Genomic DNA, 25,260 nt, shown 5'->3' on the forward strand with positions numbered 1-25,260 from the left:
GACACATATAAATAATTAATTTATGTAAATGAAATAAGAACATAAAATATAACATAAAATATAAAAAAATCTCTTTAACAATGATGTTAAGAAAACTCCCTAGGCATATGCAAAAGAGTGAAATCCTACCACTATCTCCCTCCATGAACAAAAGTTAACTCAAAATACATTGAAGACTGAGGAAAAATTTTGGATATTAGCCCCTTATCTGATGGGTTTTGGGTGAATATTTTCTCCCACTCAGTGGGTGGCTCTTGTATCCTGGGCACTATTTCCTTTGAGGTGCAGAAGCTTCTCAGCTTAATGTATTCCCATCTGTTAATCTCTGCTTTCACTTGTTTGGAGAGTGCAGTTTTCTCCTTGAAGATGCCTTTAGAGTCAATGTCCTGGAGTGTTTTACCTACATGTTGTTCTATATACCTTATGGTATTGAGTCTGAATATCGAGGTCTTTAATCCATTTGGATTTTACCTTCATAAATAATGTTAGCTGGGGGTCTAAGTTCAAATTTTTGCAAATGGATAGCCAGTTGTGCCAACACCACTTGTTGAAGAGGCTTTTTTTGCTCTGTTTAGGATTTCTTGCTACAAGACACTGACAGAACTTTACAAGAAAATACTATCTAATCCCATCAAAAAATGGGGAGAAGAAATGAACAGACACTTTGACAAAGAAATATGCCAAAAGGCATATGAAAAAATGCTACACATCACTAATCATCAGAGAGATGCAAATCAAAACAACTATGAGGTACTACCTCATACTACAGAGATTGGTACACATCACAAAGAATGAGAACAAGCAGTGTTTGTTGGGATGTGGAGAGAAAGGAATTCTTATCCACTGCTGGCGGGAATGCTGTCTAATCCAACCTTTATGGAAAACGATATGGAGATTCCTCCAAAAACTGGAAATCGAGCTCCCATATGATCCAGCTGTACCGCTCCTAGAAATATACCCTAGGAACACAAAAATACAATACAAAAATCCCTTCCTTACACCTATATTCATTACAGCACTATTTACCATAGCAAGACTCTGGAAACAACCAAGATGCCCTTCAACAGACGAATGGCTAAAGAAACTGTGGTACATATACACAATGGAATATTATGCAGCCATCAGGAGAGCTGAAATCATGAAATTTTCCTATACATGGATGTATATGAAATCTATTATGCTGAGTGAAATAAGTCAGAGAGAGAGAGAGATGCAGAATGATCTCAATCATCTATGGGTTTTAAGAAAAATAAAATTTTTCTTACAATAATAATTTTCAGAGACAAAAGAGAGGAGGGCTGGAAGTTCCAGCTCACAACATGAAGCTCACCACAAACAGTAATGAGTTTAGTTAGAGAAATAACTACATTGAGAACTATCCTAAAAATGAGAATGTATGAGAGAAATAGAAAGCCTGTCTTGAGTACAGGCAGGGGTGGGGTGGGGAGGAGGGAGATTTGGGACACTGGTGATGGGAATGTTGTACTGGTGATGGGGGGTATTCTTTACATGACTGAAACCCAAGCACAATCATGTATGTAATCAAGGTGTTTAATAAAATATTAAAAAAAAAGACTACGGAAAAATCTATAAAATACACAAAACAAAATAGAGGCACAAAGCTCTATAACATTTACTTCAGAGGTATTTTCAATTATTTTAATCGACTGTCAAGGAAAACAAAAGCAAATATAAACAAATAGGTTTTCATTAAATTTAAAAGCTTCAGTACTATGAAAGCAATATGGATAAAATAAAAGTCATCCTACTGAATAAGAGAAAATACTCACAGACTTATCAATTAAGGTAATATCCAGATATAAATATTGTAGTAAAAATTTTAATAATATAAACTATATAACTCTATCAAAAATGGGAAGATGAAGAGAACAGGAGCTTCTTCAATGAAGATATATCATTGACCATCATTATTGATATAATGATCATCATTCTAACTAAACATCATTACTAATTTTCAGGTAAATACAAATAAAAATATAAATGAAATATCAATCACACCTATAAAAATGCACCAAGAAAGAAAACAGACAATAGATATTGACAGAAATGTGGGGAAGATGACATTCTTATTTATTGTTGGTAGAAATGTAAATTAGTACAGCCTCTTTGGACAAACTTTGAATATTTTTCAAAAATCCTAAAATAAAAGTACCGTATGACTCAGAGATTCAATTTTTGTGTAGCTATCCAAAGAACAAAATATATTAATTTGAAAGAAATATACATATCTATGTTCCTTGCAGCATTACTAAATAGTTAATATCTAGAAATAACTCTGCTGCCACAACATAGGGTGGATAAAGGAATTATAATATAGGTATAACATATATATATATTTATACATATAAACACATAGAAATACTAAAAGAAAAGATAAATCTCTATTTTTGTGTGTGTGCTATATCCAGTGATGATCCAGGCTTACTTCTGACTGTACTTAGGGTCCCTCTTGGAAGGCTCAGAGGACTTGTTGTATTGGTAGGTATGGAACCCAGGTCAAGCATTCAGAAAGGTCGTTTGTACTATTGGTCTGTCCCCAAAAAGATGAACTATTGTGTTTTGCAACAGGAATCTCATACTAAGTCAAAAGGGGAAAACAAATATTAAAAGATCTCATTGGTATATGGTATATAAAGAAATAAAGAAGGAAATCGACAACAATCAATGAAAACAAAGTCTTAGGTTATGAATAGAGAACTAAGATTGACAGGTGGCAGGAAGGAGTGGGCTGACAGTACTCAAAGAAAAATAATAAAACATTAGCAATTTGAGGGTGGAAAAATATGGTAATATTCTATTCCTAAGGCACTTAAACATCTACTGCCTTGCACAAAAACTATCTCAATTAAAAAACAATAAGAACAAAAACCATGCCTTTTCCCTTGTGAAAACTTTTTTTCGTACTTCAGGTTTAGAGCATTCATTAACTTTTAAATAATCAAGTCTTTGTCAAAACAAAATGTACTTTGAGAGGAACAATAACGCTTTGGCATTTTGAATTTCATTCAAAGGATTGTTGTTGCTTTTGTACTTGGACTATTGTTTTTATACTTTGGCACACCAAGATGTTCTGATACTCAGATGAGCTGGGCATCATATGTAAAATACCTCATTTCTCAAATATTTTAATAGAATACATCCTTTGTGTTAGAAGTGTTCATGAAGAACAGTAGCCATACCTGATATTTTTCCAAAAGTGTTTTTTAAAAAATACCAAGGTAAACTAAAAAGGAGACTTAGGGAAGATGGAATTTTTTTTAACAGAGTTTGAGTTTCTACCATTATTGTTTGATACCTCAGGCTTAGCAATTCTGTCTTTTTATTTCTGTTTTTGTGTGGGAAAAGCCAGAGGGAAGTTACTGGATTTGTTGGTAGAAGATGAGATTGTTGAAGACGTTAAAATAGGTTTTTCTGGACTCTACTTCTAAGACTAAGCTTAGAACCAGAAAGATCTATGAATGTAGGGCCTCTGGCTAAAACTGTTTTGCACAGTTAATTTTAGGAAAATAAAGCCTTCCCCTGACCAGAGAAAGTCAAAAAGTGCAGTACTGTGTGAAGTTGTAGGTGCTTTTGTGGCAGAATTCTGAACTTGCTTGTCTTATGTAATCTTTATCCACTCACCCGGGGCTGTCATTCCTGCCTATGTGCCCTCAAGAGCAAAAGCAGCCAGTGCAGTGACATTTTAATAATAATACTTTGTACTTATACAGCACCTGTCAGCCAATGATCTCAAAGTACTTCCCCTGAGATTAACTCATTAATTCTCACAAGGATAAGTGACTTTCCCAAGGTGAATGTCAGGGGCGGATGAGAGCCTTGAGTTTACCACTCAAATCAAAGCTTAGAAAACTGTCCACCTGTGTGGGATCACAGAGCTGCTTCAGAGGCAGCCCAGCTCACAAGTCACCTTTGGTCTATGATTCCATACTTGGGAGTTTCCTATGCAAATTGAGTTGCCAATTAGTTCGGTAATCAGACCATCTTTGTTTGAAATCCCCAGACCTAAAAGAAAATATAAAAAACATTGGATTTACAGGGGCCGGAGCAGTGCTGCAAGCGGTTGGACATCTGCCTTGCACGTGCTAACCTAGGACTGACTACAGTTTGATCCCCTGGCATCTCATATGGTCCCTCAAGCCAGGAGTGATTTCTGAGCACATAGCCAGGAGTAACCCTTAAGCATCACTGGATGTGGTCCTCCCAAAAATCCTGGCAGGATGCATCATCTTCTGGAGGATGCACCATCTTCTGCCTTACTTTTTGGTGACTAACTGTATGCAATTTAGTAATCCCAACACAGTAAAGCAGTTTAGAGGTATCACCCCAAAGTTGACCTGCTTAGCAAACAACATCTGAGGGAAGTTATCTGAGAGTAAGAGGCTCTATCCACTCTATGCACTGTAGATAATTGTTGAATAACATTTTAGTTATTGAGTCCTGGATGGTGATGGATGATGGTGAGATGGATGGAGGGAGAGAGGCCTTTCTCTGCTGGCCATGGCCATGCACCTGCAACCCTTTCTAGTGGCGGTCTCAGGGTGGCCACGAGGAAATGATCCACAAGCAGTCAGGTTTCAGGAGACATCAACTTTATTCAGGCCCTAGCCACCATGTGTGACTCCTAAGCTTTTAACCTTTTAAGCCTGCTCCATAAATAGACCTGCATTCAAACCTGTCTCTACCAGCCACCCCTCTTGTTGAATCCTCTCTCCAGCCTCCGGCTGAATCTCTTCCGCTCTATCCTCCTGGTGAGTAAAACAGGAAGCCAAAGACCCTTCCCAGATGTAGGCAGGTCTGCCACTCAAGGTGAGCAAAACAGGAAGTTGGGGGAAAGGAGTAACTGATAATAACCAGTATGAAGGGTTTGACAGGTCCAAAAAGACTTCCCTATAAATGGTAAGAACACATAAATAGAGCTTTGAAGCATCATTGAACTTGGATTATTAAGGTAGTTCCTACAGGGTATATTCCTAGGACACACAGTCCAGAACACTGAACTCGGGCTCACAGGTTGGGCTTTATTCCACACAATGCCAGGATTACAAGGTGAGAGCTGGAACCAAGAGTCAAACACACAAGCTTTAAATAAAAGCCTATTTGTAAAAACTGGAGACAATTAAAATTCAAGCAAATTAAAAATAAATCACTGTGAGAAAACCATAAAGGAAATGTAAAGTATCTTTTTAACCTGTAGTTTGACAAGCAATGACCATGTTGTACAAAGATTATTTTAAAACACTATGAACATCTTCTAGTTCATAGTAACAAAAAAGGGAAACTGATCATCTTAAAAAATGTCTTCGGGACTGGCTTAAGAACCAAAGAAAGATAATGACTTTGGGTGGGGAAGTGACAAGTGGATGCGACATGGAAGGGACACTTGGGTCTCTTAATCTAATATAATCTAAATAGAGTAAACTACTTTGTTTATTTATTTTGTTTTTGGGACACACCCATTGACGTTCAAGGGTTACTCATGGCTATGAGCTCAGAAATCGTTCCTGACTTGGGGAACCATATGACTTGGGGGATCAAACTGCTGTCTGGTCATCCTAGGCTAGCGCTTGCAAGGCAGATGCCTTCCTTCCTCTAGTACCACCACTCCGACCCAAGACTAAACTACTTTAGGAGGAATGATATAAAGTCTGTGCCTTTGTTGTTGTTGCTGAGCTGAAAGTAACCCCCAGTCTGGAAAACAGAATTGACAATTATGCAGATGGCTGTGCAAAAGTATGGGAACACTCTTAACAGAGATGAACAGGAATGGGTATGGTCTGGGGTTGGCTCTCATGGTGTTTTCTTACAAAAATTAAAAAAAAATACCAGAGAAACAAAAATAATACAAGTCAAGCTATGAAGTTTAAGCAGAGTCATCAAGCATAGGTTGGCTATAGTAGAGGGTAAATGTACATGTAAGAAACAAATTACATGTGAAGTGTTGGTTGTTACTATGTGCTATGTATTTATTGTCCATTAACTTATGAATCCAAGAACAGTGTAACAACAGAGGAATTAATTACCCTTAGCTTAAAGTGGAAGAAACCAGATGTAGGAAATATTAGGTAATTAAGTCTAAGTCACAGAGCATAATGAAAACATAAATGAAAATCAAATTCATCTTCCTGCCCCCTATTTTATCCCCTATATCATGACTTCTACCATTCTGCTATGCTACAGTAAAAAAAAAAAAAAAAAAAAAAAAAGAAAGAAAGAAATCCTTGGAACTTGAGCAATAGTACAGTGGGTAGGATATTTGCCTTGCATGTGGCTGACCTGGGTTCTATCCTCAACATCAAATATGGCTCCTCTAGCCCATTAGGTGCGATCCCTAAATGCAGAGCTAGAAAGGAGTAAACCTTAAGCACTGCCAGGTGTGGTCCCCAAACAAAACAAAACAAAAGAAATTCAGGAGCACCCTATACAAATGGCACCTTCTTCTGGTTAAATAAGAGAATAGAAGCCAATGAGTTTGGGAGTGGAATTTGAGGTTTTACCTAGAGAATGACTTGAAAGCCTAGCCCAGGACTTTGTATCCCATCCAGTAGACACTAAAATCATGGGAATGTCTTCAGGAGGAAAGTTTCCAAGGCGAAATAGAATACTGATCTAGCAGTAACATAAAATGTTTAGAGGTTGCAGTGGAGCAGGGAATGAAAAGTGGGTTCCTGGAACAAGGTTAGTAGTTTATTATACTTTAAATCACTTTTGGTGAAAAGGAATGTTTATAAGAGTAATTTGTAAAGAGTATTCAAGAATATGTATTTTGAAGATATTTATTAAATATACTCTGATGTTCAGAAATCACCTGACTAGACCAAGGAAAAAGTTTTGAGAGAGGTCCTCAGAATTTTAACAACATCAAGATGACTGACTCAAGTTCTTTAAAGAAACAAAACTACAAGCTACAAGCAAATGAACAAACCATAATTTTGTTGTTTCTTGCTGAAGTTATTTAACAGAAGAGACGTCCAGGTGCTCTTTGTCCTTTTAGGGCCTGATTTCTTCCCCTATTTTCCAAGCTCAGGGATATCTATCCTTAATCTACTCTAATGTTCCTTGAATTAACTTAAATAGTCTTTCCCTCCAGTTAAATGTTGATCATTTGGGACCTTTAGAATTGAATTATGTAGTGATATGTAATCCAGCAGTTAGCAACTTCTCATAAAGAAGAGATCACAAAACTGCAAGGCCTCAAGGTATCTACCTGGGTCTGGGAAGGATTGAGTCAGACCTATATTGACTGTGGAATAGAAAGTAGATTTTAAGCAAGAAATTTGGGATAGGACGTAGCTAATAACATCTCTATCACAAAGAGGCATGTATAAAAATCGTGCTAATTCTAAATGAAAGCGATTGATATTTAGTACCTTAACTTCACATGGGTTCTTAACCTATTTCTTTCCACACCCTCTCTAATTATACCCAGGGTATAGTCAAGCAGAGGTGAACTTTATAGCTGTTTGCCCAGGGACTTGTGAGGTAAGTGCAGGAAGAACATATAAAACCGAAAAGTTTGTGTACTGTCACCCAATCATTTTAAGGATCATCAGAAAGCTGGAGCCTCCCTATATACCTTTTTTTTAAAAATATAATCTTCCTCATGAGATATGGTCCTGGCTGGCCAGGCTGGGGGATCTTGTTGGCAGACAGATTAAAGTATTATATTTTATTCCAGTTGTGTGGTCTAGTCCTCTACTCTGGAACCCTACAATTTTATTTAAACTTATTCAAAGTAATTATTTAAATTATTTTATTTAAAAGTTCCCCCAAATCAATAGATGACCTCAGTGAGAATCTATTCCAATTGACCACGGCAAGTCTGGTAGCCACAGGAATTCCATGACAGTGAAGGCAGGAGTGAAGGGTGCAGCTTTGGCCGTGGTACAGAAATGCAGGTCACAGACTCCCCATGGGAATGGCAAGGCTAATTTGGATTCCATGGTGGAGGGCGAGTTTTGTTGGTGCCCCAGCCTACGCACAAGTTAATTTTGGGTGGCTAAATCTGGAATTAAGAAAACCTAGTGGTTCATGGAAAAATTGTTGATGGTTCTCTGAGAATCCTCTTTATCATCCCTTTGATTATTTGTTCTCTGTCTTCTCCAATGGCATTAGGCAGATGGAAAGCTGCAAAGTCTGAGTAACTGCCCTTTATGTTTTCACTGAGCAAAATTTTCAAAATAATCATACCTTCATTGAAAATTCTCTAGCTAATTTGTGATTACAAAAATTAGATAACTGAAATCCATCTGTAAGCTGTAGGGAGAGAAACCCAAGAGTGGAGTAAAACTAGGGAACCTTTCCAACTGACAGAGGTCAGAGTGTAGGCCCACCTTCTCTCCCTCTTCTTTTACTGTGTCTGCTGCTTTCAGAGAGGGAGAGAACTGTCACCAAGTGCTGCTGCCTCATTACCAGACAGAGGAGCTGCACCCTGGAAACTTCCCAGCCCCCTGAGGCACTGAGACCTAGGATAACAGCATGCCAATGCACCCCCTGCTGGCTTTTATTGTATGCTAATGTAATGGGGCCATCAGTCTGAGGGCTGTCTGTGCATAGAAACAGGATTTCTTTTTGTCTGGTTGGAAGGCAGTTTGAAATTCTAGCAAGTTGAAATGTGTGTGAATGCCACCTGAGGGAGGGAAGAGGAGGAAGCCTGAAAGTACAAAGGGAGCATGACTAGAAGTAGATGAAATCAAGATTGTGTGAGAGGAAATGAGAAAGACTCAAAGAGCTTTGTGCTTTTGAGAAGTACTGCAAAAACAAAATGCAGTGTGACTGCCTGCAAACATTTCTCATTGCAAATCAGCAAGACATGTCAACATGGACAGAGTTGCAACAGCACAGGGGTCCTCTATTCCCTAACTTGGAAAGAATGAGAAACTAGGAACAGGTATTCCTCTAGTGCCTGACAGCCTAGAGGAGAGTGCCACTGACTGTGCTTTCTAGTCCTCTTCAAAGACATAACAGCATAATTTTCCTAAAGAAATGAATATAGTTTCTATAAATTCCTATGTTATTGGCACATCTGTTTTTTCAGGAATTACGTGGTAGACATTGATATTTAATATGTCAAAAGAAGGGAGAAAAAGGGAAGGAAGAAAGAAAAGATAGGGAGGATGGAACAAGAGGGAAATTAAGAAAAAAAGGAATCAATGAAGGGAGGATATAGGGAAGAAGATAGAGAAGAGAAATGTCCTCTTCCTATGCAGTCCTATGTTTGCAAATCACCGGCCACTTTTCTTCCCAATAATCTTACATAGACTCAATTCATTCCAGACCCAGAAGCTTGGAAGGGAGTAAAACAAGAGAAAGGTTCCACAATCACTTTGTTCTTTTATTTCTCTCTGGTGTTTCTAGACCACAAAGGACATAACTGCCTCTCTCTCATCTCAGGCTGAATCTCTTCCCCTCTATCCTCCTGGTGAGCAAAACAGGAAGCCAAAGACCCATCCCAGATGTGGGCAGGTCTGCCTCTAAAGGTGAGCAAAACAGAAAGTTGGGGGAGAGGAGTAACTGCTCCCCCCAACCCTAGTTTTCATAAGTTCCTTCTCTTTCCAATGATTGCATTGCTTTGTTCTTTTGAAACTTCATGAAGTTACTTGGGGAAGGATCAAAAACAGTCAAGGCTTTCAACATACATGTGAGAAATCATAAATTTGCTAGATGTTGATTTTATTTTTTCAAAGGGAACTTTATGAAACACATAAATTTAGTGCCAGCATATAAAATAAATGTCTACTGAATAAAGTTTCAAAATGATTGAAACATGTTTAGAAGTTGTATGTCCATTCAAGGGGATACAACCCTTTGTGTGAAGGAGTTAACAAACTCCTTTCTCTCCAGATGTAAAATCTATTTCCTCTGAGTTCACTTAATCATTTTGTTTTATTTAAAACTCCAAATTCTTTTTAAGCCCCAACTCTTCCCTCCTTTTTGAAGGTTGAACATAAGAAGTCAAGACATGAGGGATTTAAGGAGGCTCAGTAGAAACAACCCTGAGACATTGTTCCTGCAACTGCATGGGCTGTATGCTAGTAGACAAGTGTCACCCCTTATCTGTGTATCCATTTTCATTGTAATAAAAGTTTGAATGAGGTAAATTCAAATTAAATCTTAATTTTCACATCCCAGTTGTAATCCACACATATGCACCTAAAACCTATGGAAGCTGCCATCGCCAGTCCTTCTGGGTCTTTGTGCACGAGCACCCATGGTTTCTCTGACTCTCTTATAGCATCTTTGCCTTACACAAGAGTCTGTCCTAATGTCCAACAAGGTCAAAGAGACTCATCTTCTGAAATGAAAAGATTAATGTTGCTATGGTTGGGAGAGAAACCAGAGGGAGATTGCTGCCCGAGCATGAGTATTCTATCTTGTAGCCTTTTTTTCCCCTTCACAGCAAATAAGGTTTATGGATTGCAATGAGGAGACTGTCGCATTAAAATAAGTCTTTTTACAGTATTTTCCCATTTAAACCCCACATGGGCAGCATGCTGGATTGGGTCCGGAAAGGCAGACTCACTAGTTTTTCAATTTAGTTTGTTAATAGCCTGCCTTTCATAAAAGCATCAGGCACAATCACACCAATCCCTAAATCAATAGGATGATGCAGCAATGCCTCACAGAAATGATATTTTTGAAATAAATATATACCATTCAGGCAGGGCTGTTTGACATCAAATTTATATACTCAATAAGAAAGCACAATTAATGGTCCCGAACTGTATTTTCCTTCACCTATTTCACATTTCAAGAAGCACAGGATTTCTTAAGAAAAAATAATAAAGGGAAGAAAAAGAGCAAAAAGCATTCCATTCACAAGTGGAATGAAGGTATTATAAAACAATGCTACTTATTGGTGCCTCCTGGGAACTTGTTTATCTTGCCAGGCTCCCATTTTTCTTCTTATTTTGAATTTTTGCTCAGATTTTTGTGTAAACTTCGCTACGCCTTATGTAAAAAAATCACTCCTCATCCTCTTTGTTCAATATTTCTCTTTATAACCCTTCATTACATTATACCTTTTTATCCTCCCCCCCCCCCAAAGAAATATAAACTACATTGGGGCAGGAGTTTTGCTACTGTGTTGCCAATCCCTCCATGGTCACCTACCCCATTCTAAAATTCTCTAAACTTGGTATAAAAATAAGAATGTAAGTTTGGCTCTGGTTGCCAGCCATAAGAAGTGTGTTCTCAGCATACTGGAGCACACTCCTTGCCTTTTTGCATTAATGTCATTCCTTCTTGTCTTTGTGTGACAGATCTTGAGTATAGAGCTAACAGAAGCAAAATTATACTTGTGCTTTGTTTTGTAATTTCTATATAATACGTTTTATACTTCCCTCTTCAGTCAGACCCCACGCAATGCATGTTCCATGGGTATATTTACCATAAAATCTACACTGCTTAAAGATGATACTTGTACTGTCAATAAGGTTAACCCAATGAAAGTTATCATTTCTCATTGTGATGCCTAGAATAAGTTGCATGTCATGCATGTGTGCAACTTCTCCCCCCAGAGTCAGAATATTGCAAAATATTTTAATATCATGGAAATCATGAAGGCATAAATATTTCAAACAAGATTAATATTTAAGAGATTTAGATAAACTAGAGTCAATACTATTTTTAGTTATTCAATATCTCTCTATGTGGGGTATTTCAAGACCCATTGTATATGTTTGAATGTATAGATAGTACCAGATCATATGTGTCCTGTGATTTTTCATTAACATACATGCCTTCAATAGTTTATAATTTAAATATAGTAAGAAATGATTAACTAAAACAAATAAAATTGTTATGGATACTGTAGTAGAAGTTAGATTCTATCAAAATATCTTACTTCACTATTTTGGGTCATGGTAGACCTTGCATAATAGAAATCATAAAAAATAAAACCACAGATATGAAAAGACAGCTGTATTTAAGTTCAATTTTGTTCTTAGCCTCTATGAATTTCTGTTTTGTAAAGAAATAAGTGATTTTGAAGTTGGGACAAGACACTAGTACCAAAAGATTAGCCATTTTCATGGAAGGTTTCTCTAGAATATGAATAAACTCTAGAGACTAGGCTCTGTCTGGGGACTAAAAGCAGCTTTGAAATGGAAATTTGATTTAGAAAAGCTTAGGTCTGAAGGAGTCTATCTTTCCCATGTGCCTTTTCAATGAACCACCAAGAATCTACTGTGTTTAACTGAAAGGAAAGGATTGTTAACCATCTTTAGAGTATGCCACTAAAATGGTAGTAGAATAAACAACAATAGACAAATAAAATTGATGGTATCTAAGGGAGGATTTAAACTGCTAGTATTTATCTAGTTTGTGATAGCATATTCTACCAAATAATAGGGAAGAATAAACTATTATATAATATAATAATACTGATACCAATATTAGATTGTGTAATGTATACCATGCAAAAATAAATAAATATGTAATTTCTTTTTTCCAAGAGACATATACCCAATGCAGATAATGTAATCCTAGTAAATATGGAAGAATTACTTCCAGGATTACAAAAGTTCAGAGTTGTTGGTCAGAGCGGGACACATTTAGCCAAACTTAGAAGCATGTCATTATTGTAGTTCCTAATGACAATGATTATGAGTAGTAAGTGTGATTGTTTTAAAGGCAGATATTAGGTTTCCTATAGAATATAAGTCTCATGTATTATCACTCTCTAGTACCAGCTACTGTAATTGTGCTTTTACTTTGAGTTAGATTCTGAGCTAAGCAAACAGAGTGATCATATCACTTAACCATCACAATCTCCCTATAACTGAGTTGGATATCATCACTGGTTTGCAGAGACAAGGAAACTAAGACCTAAGAAAGTTAAATTTTGTTTATCATTTTACTTGTGAAGATGCAAATGTTCACATCTAGTTGATACCAAAGACATAGACCACAATCCAACATAAATTAAGTCTAATTGAATGTATAAGACAGGTGAGTGTTCTGAGAAGTATACCTATAGAACCCTTTTAATAAATGACATTGCTTGATTGATTAAACTTTTTCCATTTTATATATTATAAAACAAAAATAACCTATTTGCCTGTTCTCACAATAGGAAATTACAGATCTCAGATTACTATCATGATAGTTGTTTTGGGAGACAAGTTCATCATCAGCCTACATTCCAATGTCTCTCAGGTTTCACATTAAACTAAATGTTCTCCAAGTTTTACAATCCATTCTTTTTGACAGTGTAGTTTTAAGATGTGGAGATAATGCTGACATTTAATCCCTAATTAGTTTTCACTACTTATCTGACTAGTTCTTTTCAAGTACAATCAGACCCAACTTACTTTATGAAAAGAGAATGCAGCAGAGTTCCATAAAATGTCCCTTAGCAAATAAACTTCTCTATAGACATGAGCCATAGATTTGAATTTTTAATCTATGGATTCAAATGTTTTAAAGATTAGATGTAAAGAAGACATGAACTTGGAGTAAAAAGAGACTTTGAAAAAAATTAAACTTGAAAATTACCTTGAATTTGGTCAATAGAGTAATATGTTGGAATGAGAAGAATGAGCAGCACTAAAAGGAAGTTGGAAAATAGAAAACTCAACTTACATTGTTCTAGCCATTGGAAATTAGATATTACATGATGGAAAGAAAACCTACACAAAGATAAGAGACAATCTCTGAATGAAGAGCAAAATTCTTCCAAACACAGATTATCTTTGGATAAAATTTTTGTTTCAAGAAAAAGAACCTAAATTCATAGTAAAACTGGGGTCATACTAGTGCCAATGCATTATAGAATGCATATACATATATATCCCTATGACATAACATATATATATAACATATGTTATATGCATATGTATATATACATGTATTACATATATACACATAGCCATCCCTATAAAATAATGGTAATACATAGAGATAAACTGGCATTATGCAAAACAGAAGATCTGAAAAAGTAAATGATACTGGCTAGCAGTTACTTTTGGTCACATGCTATCCACTTCTATTTTAGTAAGAAGAAAAATATTACCTTCTTTATTTGAAAATATTTTCTTTCTTATCTGCTTTAGCCACCTCCTCTTCACATACATTAGCTGCTCAGAAGACTTTAGATTAAAGCTACAGTAGTCAATAATGAGCTTAATGTTAAAGGCAACATACTTTACATCTTGGTTTCCCTTATCGTTATGTACATGTTCCTTTTGTACTTTCAATGTGCCAAATATGCAATTTGTCTGCTTCATATAGAGAGATATGCCCCACTCTGAATAAATGACCTGAGTAGCACAAGTAAAATTCTTAATCGCATTCTAGAGATGGAAAAATAAACAGTTATTGTAAAGCTTATTCTTTATTAAAACGATTATGGAGGCTACAACCAGGATTTGAACTCCATTATGATGGGTTATAGAAGCAATGTTATTCATCACTGTTATGTTTCTGTTTCTTTTAATTCACCTAAGACTTTTTGTACAATAAAAGGAAAACATGTATATCTATTTAAACATATATAAGGTTTTGTTCATATTTTAATATAACATAACTGATTATGTACAAAGCTTTATGCATCAATATTCTGGTGACTCCAGAATTTGATGCAGACGAGCATATGGAAAAGTCTCTGCTATTTTATTATTAAGTAGATTAACACAAATTCGAGTCGTCCTATGTGCCTTGTTTTTCTTAATACCTGAAGCTTGTATTATATTTTGCATTTTATTTGTGACTATTTCAAGTATGACTTATTTCTCATTATTCTATGTGAATGTATGATTGTAGAACTGTGAGTGAAAGTGGGAAAGAATGTCATTTAATTTGAAATGTATTTCTGTGTATGCACAGTTGAATATCACACTGTTTATATCTAAATATCCCATTAACTATACTCCTCTGGGAAGAGTTCAACCTAAAATTCCCACCTCATTGTCTGCTTTTAGAGTAAATAGCATTAAGATGTGAACTTTATTTTGAGAATAATCTAAGAATCATGAGTTAAATATAATCATCATTTAATGATCGAAGAGGTGGACTTTGAGTCCATTTAGTGGATGAGATGCTGTAATTCAGTTTATTGCCAGTAAATCTTTCTCTGTGAACATGTTGGCATATGTCTTAACTCAAAGCTCAAAGATTGAATATCCATACTAGATTCATATATCCTCAACAATCCAGTTAATTTAACTCTTTTTTTGGAAAAAAAAGTGACCTTGGTTTTCCGATTGCTACAAAGTTCTTTATTTCAAATATTAGTCTTTCAACATGAGTGTAGCACTGTGCAAAATATTAACAAGTAATACATACATTAACAAGTATTACATCCGAAGAAAGTTAGAGGCTTAGAGACTATTTTCGAGTTGAGAGGCACTCAGAACAGTGCACCAAGGTTTTGTGGCAGTGAATTCAATGCACTATATCTCATTGCCTGCTTGTGGTCAGAATTTGCTTCATGTCCCTTATTCTTCCTCTCTATACTTCTACTTCTAAAACTCAGGATGCAGCTCACAGCACTCCTCTGAGGTTTTGGTTTTGAGGGCCTTACAGCTCTCAACCAAAATGAGTTTAAATATATATTTAACTTTCCTAAATATATTAAAGAAAAAATGGTTTATTCATTGGAAAAATATTTCAACAAACTTTTGAATCAAACATGTGTACTTATATTAAAATATAACTGCTACTGTGAAAAAGTATGTGACCTTTCAGAAGATTTAGGTATTAAAATTATATTTATGCAGTTCATACATGGATTTTCAGTAATAGAATTTTAGATATTATAATTATATTGAGACTGTGCTTCTTCATAGGTAGTTTTTTAAGAGCTTATATGTACGCAAAGTCTTTTCAGATCTGCCTTTGGTTTAGTCACTGTAGTTAAAATTGGAGTCTTAGACTCAACTATGACATATATTAAGATCTAGGGAAAGAGAAATAAAAATGTGTTTAGGATACCTTTGTTTTAAAAGTATTCCTTACATTACCTATTAAATGTACAAAATTTCACATTGTTCATTTATTCTTCGAGGTTACACATTTTTCCCTCAATATATCTTTTATAAACATAAAAGTAGTCTGAGAGTTAGACATCATTAATCTATTTCTGAAGTCTAATACTTCACAGGAAATGAGATAATCAGATACTTGTTTCAGTCACATGCAAAATCACAGTGTACACATGCAAAGTGAAAAGTATTCAGTAATATTATTCATCATCATTTACTATGACAGAGTAGAAATTAATTGCATACTAATTTTGGGTCACCCTATGCTCAAAAGTACAAAATGTATTTTCTTAATGAATTACATTTTGTTTGTGAATGAATCATAATGGAATATTCTTAATAACTTAATAGCATTAATTCTCGATTTCTTTATTTAAAAATTATATTAGTAGTGTCATTTGTTTATGGGGAGGTTGAGCCATTTCTGGTTATATTCGGGGGTTTTTCTGGCTCTGTACTCAGGGATCTCTCATGGAAAGGTTTGGAAGCACATACGTGGTGTTGTGAAACAAATAGATAAGCCACATGCAGGGCAATAAATAGCTTATCTACAGTATGACCTTTCTGGCTTATTATCTTAATAAGTTATTACTCACTGATTGTTTATAAAGAATAGATATATTAAAACATCAGTAAATCCTGAGGCTAGGGAGATAGTTCAAGATGTAAAACACACATTTGGCGTGCATAAAGCTCTGACATAAATTGGTCCTTCCCACTCTGATGGGATAGCTAGAGTAAACGAGTACCACAAGGATGATTCTACAAACATTTTCCTCCTGAGCATATTGGGCCACAGCTCAGACACAGCTGTTTTGAGAACCTCCTGTAATAACTCAGTTTCTGTCACTTCCCTTGATCATAATTCTCATTCTTGTATAAATGTCCTGTTGACTATAGTATAGTCCAATTATTCTCAGTTGTAGTGCATCTTATAGCACATTAATATTTACAAAAATACTGAATGATTCTTTCTCCAGAATATGGAATCCAACATATATGCCCCATAGACCACTTCTTTATATGCCTTGAACAAGAAGCTATCATTTCCAAATATATCTAAAGAAATTTGATAACTACATTTATTCCAGTGTCTCTTTAAAATTCTACCTTATGTGCCTATTAATTCTATAAATATGCAAAACACTAGAAAACATGCCCTTCAAAACCATTACCATTTTTGTAGCTAACAAATAAAGTTATTCAAAGTATTTTAATTCTATCTTATTGTTATTAAAATTTATATAATTTTAATTAAAACAAATATGATTAAGGTGAAAAATAACTTGTTAATGACATTATATATGTATACTTAAGCCATTTTTCATTATGTATTCTTGTGATTTCACAAACTATTTTATTTTATTTATTTGTTTTGTTTTGTTTTCGGGCCACACCCAGTGACGCACAGGGATTACTGCTGGTTATGCTTTCAGAAATCGCTCCTGGCTTGGGGGACCATATGGGATGCAGGGGATCAAACCACCATCTGTCCAAGGCTAGCTGCGTGCAAGACAAACTCCTTACATCTTGTGCCACCTCTCTGGCCCCTCAAACTATTTTATATATAACTTTAATTAACTCACTGTGAGATAGCTATAAAGTTGTTCATTCACTTACATATTTTAACAAAAATAATTTTCTTTAATGTTAAACATGAATTGATAGACTTAATATTGCCAAATAATCATTATAATTTATCTTACTTTATTCATATTATTTGCATTTGATTTGTGTGTTTGTATATGTGTGTTTGTGTATGCCTGTGTTGGGGAAGATAATAAGACCTTAAGTCTAAACTCTTAGAAATCTTTCAGGATTCAGTAAGTGTTACCATGCACATCCATCTATTCTTAGCAAATTTCTACAAACCATTCTTCTACTTTGCTGCACTGTAGGTGGAAAAGATTTTGAGGATGTCTTTCTGGTGTTAAAAAGTTACTCTTTTTCATCCTGTAGGTGAAACCTTCCCAGTATTAATGTTGATGATACTATAATATAACATTGTAATATAGTAATTTTTGATCCTCGACCATAATAGCCTCTACATAAATGGATTGAATTTCCATTTTATTCATTGATCTGACATTCCACACCCCAAATGTAGGATTCATTAACCTGCCTACTATAATAGTAGTTTCTCTTTACAAAGTCTATGGAATCTGTGATGGACTATGAGGTATATTTTCTGGAGTAGATTTGGGGGGAGGAATGTTTTGGAGGGGCACACCCGGTGATGCTCAGGGGTTACTCCTGGCTATGCGCTCAGAAATCACTCCTGGCTTGGGGGACCATATGGGACGCCGGGGGTCGAACCACGGCCAGTCCTAGACTAGCACCGGCAAGGTAGACAGACATCTTACTGCTCCACACCACCGTTTCTGCCCCTCACAATTCTTAAATATTTCATGTGTATGAAAAATGAGCTTCAGAGAGGTCTCAAAATGGTTCTTAGTAACATTTTACTATTTCTTTTGGGAAAGGACACATTCTTGAATTGTTTTCAAATCTTTCCAGAACGGTGGGAGGGTTGACAGTATCTACTGGCATTGCATTTAATTCTCCCTTTAGAATGCGTCTCAGATACTCAGGCAAATATGAGATCTTTACAGGTAAGAATTTCTCTCCCAAGGGAAGTACTAAGTCTAAGCTCCTCTTTGATAGCTTCCCCACCTCAAGTACAGATTTTGAAACATATTTTGTTTGTTTGTTTTGGTTTTGGGGTCACACCTAGCAGCGCTCAGGGGTTACTCCTGGCTCTATGCTCAGAAATCGCTCCTGGTCCTCGGGGGACCATATGGGATGATGGGATTCGAACCACCATCCTTCTACATTTAAGGCAAAAGCCCTACCTCCATGCTATCTCTCCAGCCCAGAAACACATATTTTGACTACTTTCTTTTTTTTAGTACAAAATCTTTATTTAAGCACCATGATTACAATCATGATTGTAATTGGGTTTCAGTCATATACAGAGCACCTCCTTCCCCAATGCAACATTCCCACCACCAATGCTCCTCCCCCGCCTTCAAGCCCCTGCCTGTATTGGAGACAGGCATTCTACTTCTCTCACTTATTAAGATTGTCATGATATCTGTTATTGTAGTTATTGCCTATCTTATATGATACATTTTTACTTCCTAGGAATACAAACATCTCTTACATCCTGACTATGTTATTTATACCTGGACTCTGTCCTTTTGCATCATTTCTTGAATAAATCGTTCAGTCTTGATTGGTTTTAGATATCATCATTGCACTGGCCCTTGTTTGCATTTTCATGGCATTTCCTTGGCACCATGCTCACTGTCTGTTAATCAAGTGGTCAGCCAGCCACCCTCTCTGCTCTGTTTGCCCTATTTCTCAAGCAAGAATGTTTGTATAATTTAAGATAAGTCAAAACTCCATCTCAATAAATAAAAATCATCATATTTTAAAATCTAAGTTTTATTAATGTGGCATTACTTACAGACTCTGCTTTTAAAATGTATAGATCCCTTGAAAAGATAAACTTTATATATGTTATCAATTTTATAGTCTTTTAAACAATAACATTTTTATGTATTTAAAAATGTCTGATGGGAAAACAGAGGTAAAATAAAAACAAGTGAGGATTACAACCTCTCGTCTACACTGGTACTGGGAAAAAATGAGGTTAAGTGAAACTGAAGTCTTAGGTCTGATGTTTAAATTTGGTTCCCTCCAGTACCGTGAGGAATTGGCTCTGTGTAGTGCTTTTTCTCCAGGAACTAACTAAAAATTCTTGTCACAAATTTTTTTGATAGTCACTTACACTTGTTTGGAACCAGGTTGTAAATATGTGCCCACATCCTAAAACTGATGCCCTAACTTTACAATGCACATATTGCATAAATATATGTTGACAAATAAACTTGCTAGATGTTATAGGAAATGCATGTAAACTATTTTTAGGCAAATATATGAATTTTATAGACTGTAAAATATGAATATTGCTCCATTTATTTTGTCGAACCTCTATGAAAAGGTGACTGCTGTGATTGGAAGACATGCTATATAACAAAAATAAGGTACTTTATTTAGAATTTTTAAAGGAATCTCTGTCCAATATGTATAGCCATAAATGTCTGGAAAAAATCATTTACTGCATAAGTATTTCTGGGTGCTAGCTATTATCCTGAAGTGGCTTATAAGCTTTATGAGAGGATAGAGTTGGTCATAGTTATAAACGTGGTCCAAGAATTCTAATTGGCAAATGTAATTCATGAAGGCCAGTAAAGCCTTACCAATCTAGATAGTATATATAAATAAGCCCTATGTTTAGAATGTTAGATATAGTTACTATTAATAAATTTAGTAACTTCTGATTCTAGAAAAATGTACTTCTTGAATGCTGAGAGTATTTTAGGCTTTATAATCCAGAGCTTTCCTTGTTGCATTTAATTATTATTTTATTTTATATGTATCTGAACAAATATACACTCAAGGGGAACAAAAATGAAATAAAAACAAAACAAGTTCATGGGTTCAGTTTCCTTAAGCCAGCTTGAGAGCAAATATTTTAAACAATAGATGACATATTCAATTTACTCAAGCGAGGGAGAGGGAAAGAGAGTGAGAATAAAACTATGGAAACAAAATAATAAAATCAATAATAATAGCCTTGGATGCATGGGAAGTTATTGGAAACCTTAGAATTCTGCCTATTCTGGTTCCTCTTTGTTGGGGTACCTGGCAGCAATTAGGTTAACTCAGAATATAAAAATATTTGGAAACTGTGTTTTAGGCTAGTTCCAAGATTTGTGTCTCAAAAATTTCAAGGGAGTCCAGCATATTCAAAAAATGTAAAATTTTCTAAGAAGTTCGAACTTCACTCAAACATGTAAGAAAATATCTAAACTATTGTTAACCATCTTCTGCACATCCGCTATTGAACAGCTATGTCGACTATCCCACGTTAGCATGGTTTCCTTTATCTCTTACATGTACCATGACTGGATGAGAAAATCTTTTGTTTTTCCTTTTGTTTTTTTTTTATTAATACCTTTATTTAAACACCTTGATTACAAATATGGTTGTAGTTGGGTTTCAGTTATGTAAAGAACATCCCCCTTCACCAGTGCAACATTCCCATTACCAATGTCCCAAATTTCCCTCCCCCACCCTGCCTATACTCTAGACAAACTTTCTTCTTTCCTCATTCATTCACATTGTTATGATAGTTCTCAGTGTAGTTATTTCTCTAACTCATAAAGGTTGGACTATTATTTATGGTGAGCTTCATGTAGTGAGCTGGACCTTCCAGACCTCCTATATTTGTCTCTGAGAATTATTGCAAAAATATCCTTTATTATTATTATTTTTAAAACCCATAGATGAGTGAGACTATTCTGTGTCTCTCTCTCTCTGACATATTTCACTCAGCATAGTAGATTTCATGTACATCCATGTATAGGAAAATTTCATGATTTCATCTCTTCGGAAGGCTGGTTAATATTCCATTGCGTATATATATCATATCACAGGTTCTTTAGCCATTCATATGTTGAAGGGTAACTTGGTTGTTTCCTGAGACTGCTATTCAAAATAGCGCTGCAAGGTGTGAGGAAGGAATTTTTGTATTGAATTTTTATGTTCCTAGGGTATACCCCTAGAAGTGTTATAGCTGGATTGTATGGGAGCTCAATTTCAGTTTTTGGAGGAATCTCCATATCGCTTTCCAAAAGGTTGGACTAGACTGCATTCCCATCAGTAGTGAATAAGAATTGCTTTCTCTTCACATCCTCTCCAGCACTGCTTGTTTTCATTCTTGGTGATGTGTGCCAATCTCTGTGGCATGAGATGGTACCTCATAGTTGTTTTGATTTGTCTCCCTGATGATTAGTGATGTGGAGCATTTTCTCATGTGCCTTTTGGCCATTTGTATTTCTTCTTTGTCAAAGTGTCTCTTAATTTCTTCTTCCCATTTTTTGATGGGATTAGATTTTTTTTGTAAAGTTCAGCCAGTGCCTACAGGGGTCCTCAGACTTTTTAAACAGGGGGCCAGTTCACTGTCCCTCAGACCATTGGAGGGTCTGACTATAGTAAAAACAAAACTTATGAACGAATTCTTATGCACACTGCATATATCTTATTTTGCAATGAAGAAACAAAACAGATACAAATACAATATGTAGCCCACGGGCCATAGTTTGAGGACCACTGTATGGGTATTGGGTGAATAGTTTCGCACACTCAGTGGGTGGCTCATGTGTCCTTGGCACTATTTTTTTCGAGGTGCAGAAGCTTCTCAGCTAATATATTTCCATCTGTTTATCTCTGCTTCCACTTGTTTGGAGTGTCATGGAGTGTTTTACCTACATGTTGTTCTATATCACTCATGGTTTCAGGTTTGATATCAAAATCCATTTGGATTTTACCTTCGTACATGATGTTAGCTGGGGGGGGGGGTCTGAGTTCGCTTTCTTTGTAAGTGGCAAATCAGTTGTGCCAACACCACTTGCTGAAGAGGCTTTTCTTGCTACATTTAGGATTTCTTGCTCCTTTATCAAAAATTAGGTGATTGTATGTCTGGGGAACATTCTCTGAGTACTCAAGCCTATTCCACTGATCTGAGGGTCTGTTTTTATTCTAATAACATGCTGCTTTGATAACTATTGCTTTGTAATAATACAGTTTAAAGTTGGGGAAAGTAATGTCTTTCATATTCCTTTCTCTAAGGAGTACTTTAGCTATTCGAGGGTGTTTATTGTTCCAGATGAATTTCAGAAGTGTTTGAACCACTTCTTTGAAGAATGTCATGGGTATCTTTAGAGGGATCACAATAAATCTGTACAATGCTTTGGGGAGTATTGTCATTTTAATGATGTTGATCCTGCCAATCCATGAGTAGGGTATGTGTTTCCATTTCCATTTCCATGTGTCCTCTCTTATTTTTTGGAGTGGGGTTTTATAGTTTTCTTTGTATAGGTCCTTCACATCTTTAGTCAAGTTAGCTCCAAGATATTTGAGTTTGTGTGGCACTAATGTGAATAGCATTGATTTCTTAATGTCCATTTCTTCCTTATTATTATTGGTGTATAAAAAAAGCAATTGATTTTTATAGGTTAATTTTGTAGCCTGCCACATTGCTTTATGAATCTATTGTTTTTAGAATCTTTTTGGTAGTTTTTAGGATTTTCAAAGTAGAGTATTATGTCATCTGCTAACAGTGAGCACTTGACTTCTTCCTTTACTGTCTGGATTCCCTTGATATCTTTTACTTGCCTAATCGCTATGCAAGATCTTCTAGTACTATATTGATTTGGAATGGTAAAATCGGACAGTCTTGTCTTATACCAGAATTTAGAGGGAAGGTTTTTAGTTTTCCTCCATTGAGGATAATATTTGCCATATGCCTGTGGTAGATGGCCTTAACTATATTGAGAAACGTTCCTTTCATTTCCATTTTGCTGAGAGTTTTTATCAAGAATGGTTGTTGGACCTTATCAAATGCTTTCTTTGCATCTATTGTTATGATCATGTGATTTTTATTTTTCTTGTTGTTGATAGATATAGATGTTAAACCATCCTTGCATTCCTGGGATGAAACGTACTTGATCGTAGTGAATGATCTTTTTGATGAGGCATTGGATCCTGTATGCCAGGATATTGTTGAGGATCTTTGCATGTAACATCAGGGATTTTGGTCTGTAATTTTCTTTTTTGGCAGCATCTTTGTCTTATTTTGTTATCAAGGTGATGTTGGCTTCATATAAGCTATTTGGAAGTGTTCTCATGTTTTCAATATCATGTAAGAGATTGGCCAGGATTGGTAGTAGTTCCTCTTGAAAATGTCTTAAGGTATTCCTTAGTGAATCCATCTAGGCCTGGGCTTTTATTTTTGGGCAGATATTTGTTTACCATTTTAATTTCCTCAATGGTGATGTGGGTGTTTAGTTATGCTAAATCCTCTCTATTCAACTGTGGAAGGTTTTAAGAATTCAAGAATTTATCCATTTTTTCCAGGTTCTCATATTAAGTGGCATAGAGATTCTCAAAGTAGTCTCTGATTACCCTTTGGATCTCTGCAATATCTGTAGGGACCCCCCCCCTTTTCATTTCTAATACAGGTTATCAGGTTTTTCTCTCTCTTTCTGAGTTTTGCTAGTGGTCTATCAATCTTGTTTATTTTTTCAAAGAACCAACTTCTGCTTTCATTGGTCTTTTGTTTTGTTTTTTGGGTTTTCACTTTATTGATATCTGCTCTAAGCTTGGTTATTTCCTTCTGTCTCTCTATTTTTGGTTCTTTTTGTTGATTATTTTCTAATTTTATATAGCTGCATCATTAGACTTTTCAGGTATCCACCTTCTTTCTTGCTGATGTGTGTTTGCAAACCTATAAATTTTCCTCTCAGGACTGCTTTTGCTGTGTCCCATAGATTCTGATAGTGTCTTCATTGTCATTTGTTTCCAGGAAAGTTTTGATTTCCACTCTGATTTCATCTCGGTCCCACTGGTTATTCAATAGCAGGCTATTTAATTTGCCATTGTTAAAATTTTTCTTCTGTGTTCCTTTGTAGTTCACATCTAATTTCTGAGCCCTGTGGTCAGTGAAGGTAGCCTACAATATTTCTATCCTCTTGAATTTATGTAGGTATGTTTTATGTGCCAGCATGTGGTCTATCCTGAATAACCCATGTAAATTGAAGAAGAATGTGTATCCAGGTTTCTGGGATTGGAGTGTCCTGTATATATTGACAAGGCCTCTTTTTTCCATATCTCTTTACAGGGCTGGTATATTTTTGTTGGGTTTCAGTCTGGTTGACCTATCAAGTGTTGACAGGGCTGTGTTGAGGTCTTTCACAATTACTTTGTTATTATTTATATCCTCTTTCAAATTTGTCAATAATTATATTAGATATTTTTCTGGCCTCTCATTGTGTGTATATGTTTACTAGTGCGATTTCTTCCTGTTACACATATCTCTTGATTAGTATGAGTGTCTGTCTTTGTGCCTTCAAACTTTTTTGAGTCACAAATTTGTGTTGTCTGATATTAATATGACCAACCCAACTTTTTTAAGGGTGTTGTTTGCTTGGATGATTTTCCTTGATTTTGAGTCTATGTTTGTTCTGACTATTCAGGTGTGTTTCTTGTAGGCAGCAGAAGGTTGGATTCAATTTTGATCAATTTTGCCACTTTGTATTTCTTAACTGGTGCATTTAGTCCAATGACATTGAGGAGATGATTGTCATAAAATTTTAATGTCATTGTTGTGTATAAGTTTGGTGAGTCCTTT

The sequence above is a fragment of the Suncus etruscus genome, chromosome 3 (genome assembly GCF_024139225.1).
Source record: "Suncus etruscus isolate mSunEtr1 chromosome 3, mSunEtr1.pri.cur, whole genome shotgun sequence".
Taxonomy (NCBI): Eukaryota; Metazoa; Chordata; class Mammalia; order Eulipotyphla; family Soricidae; genus Suncus; species Suncus etruscus.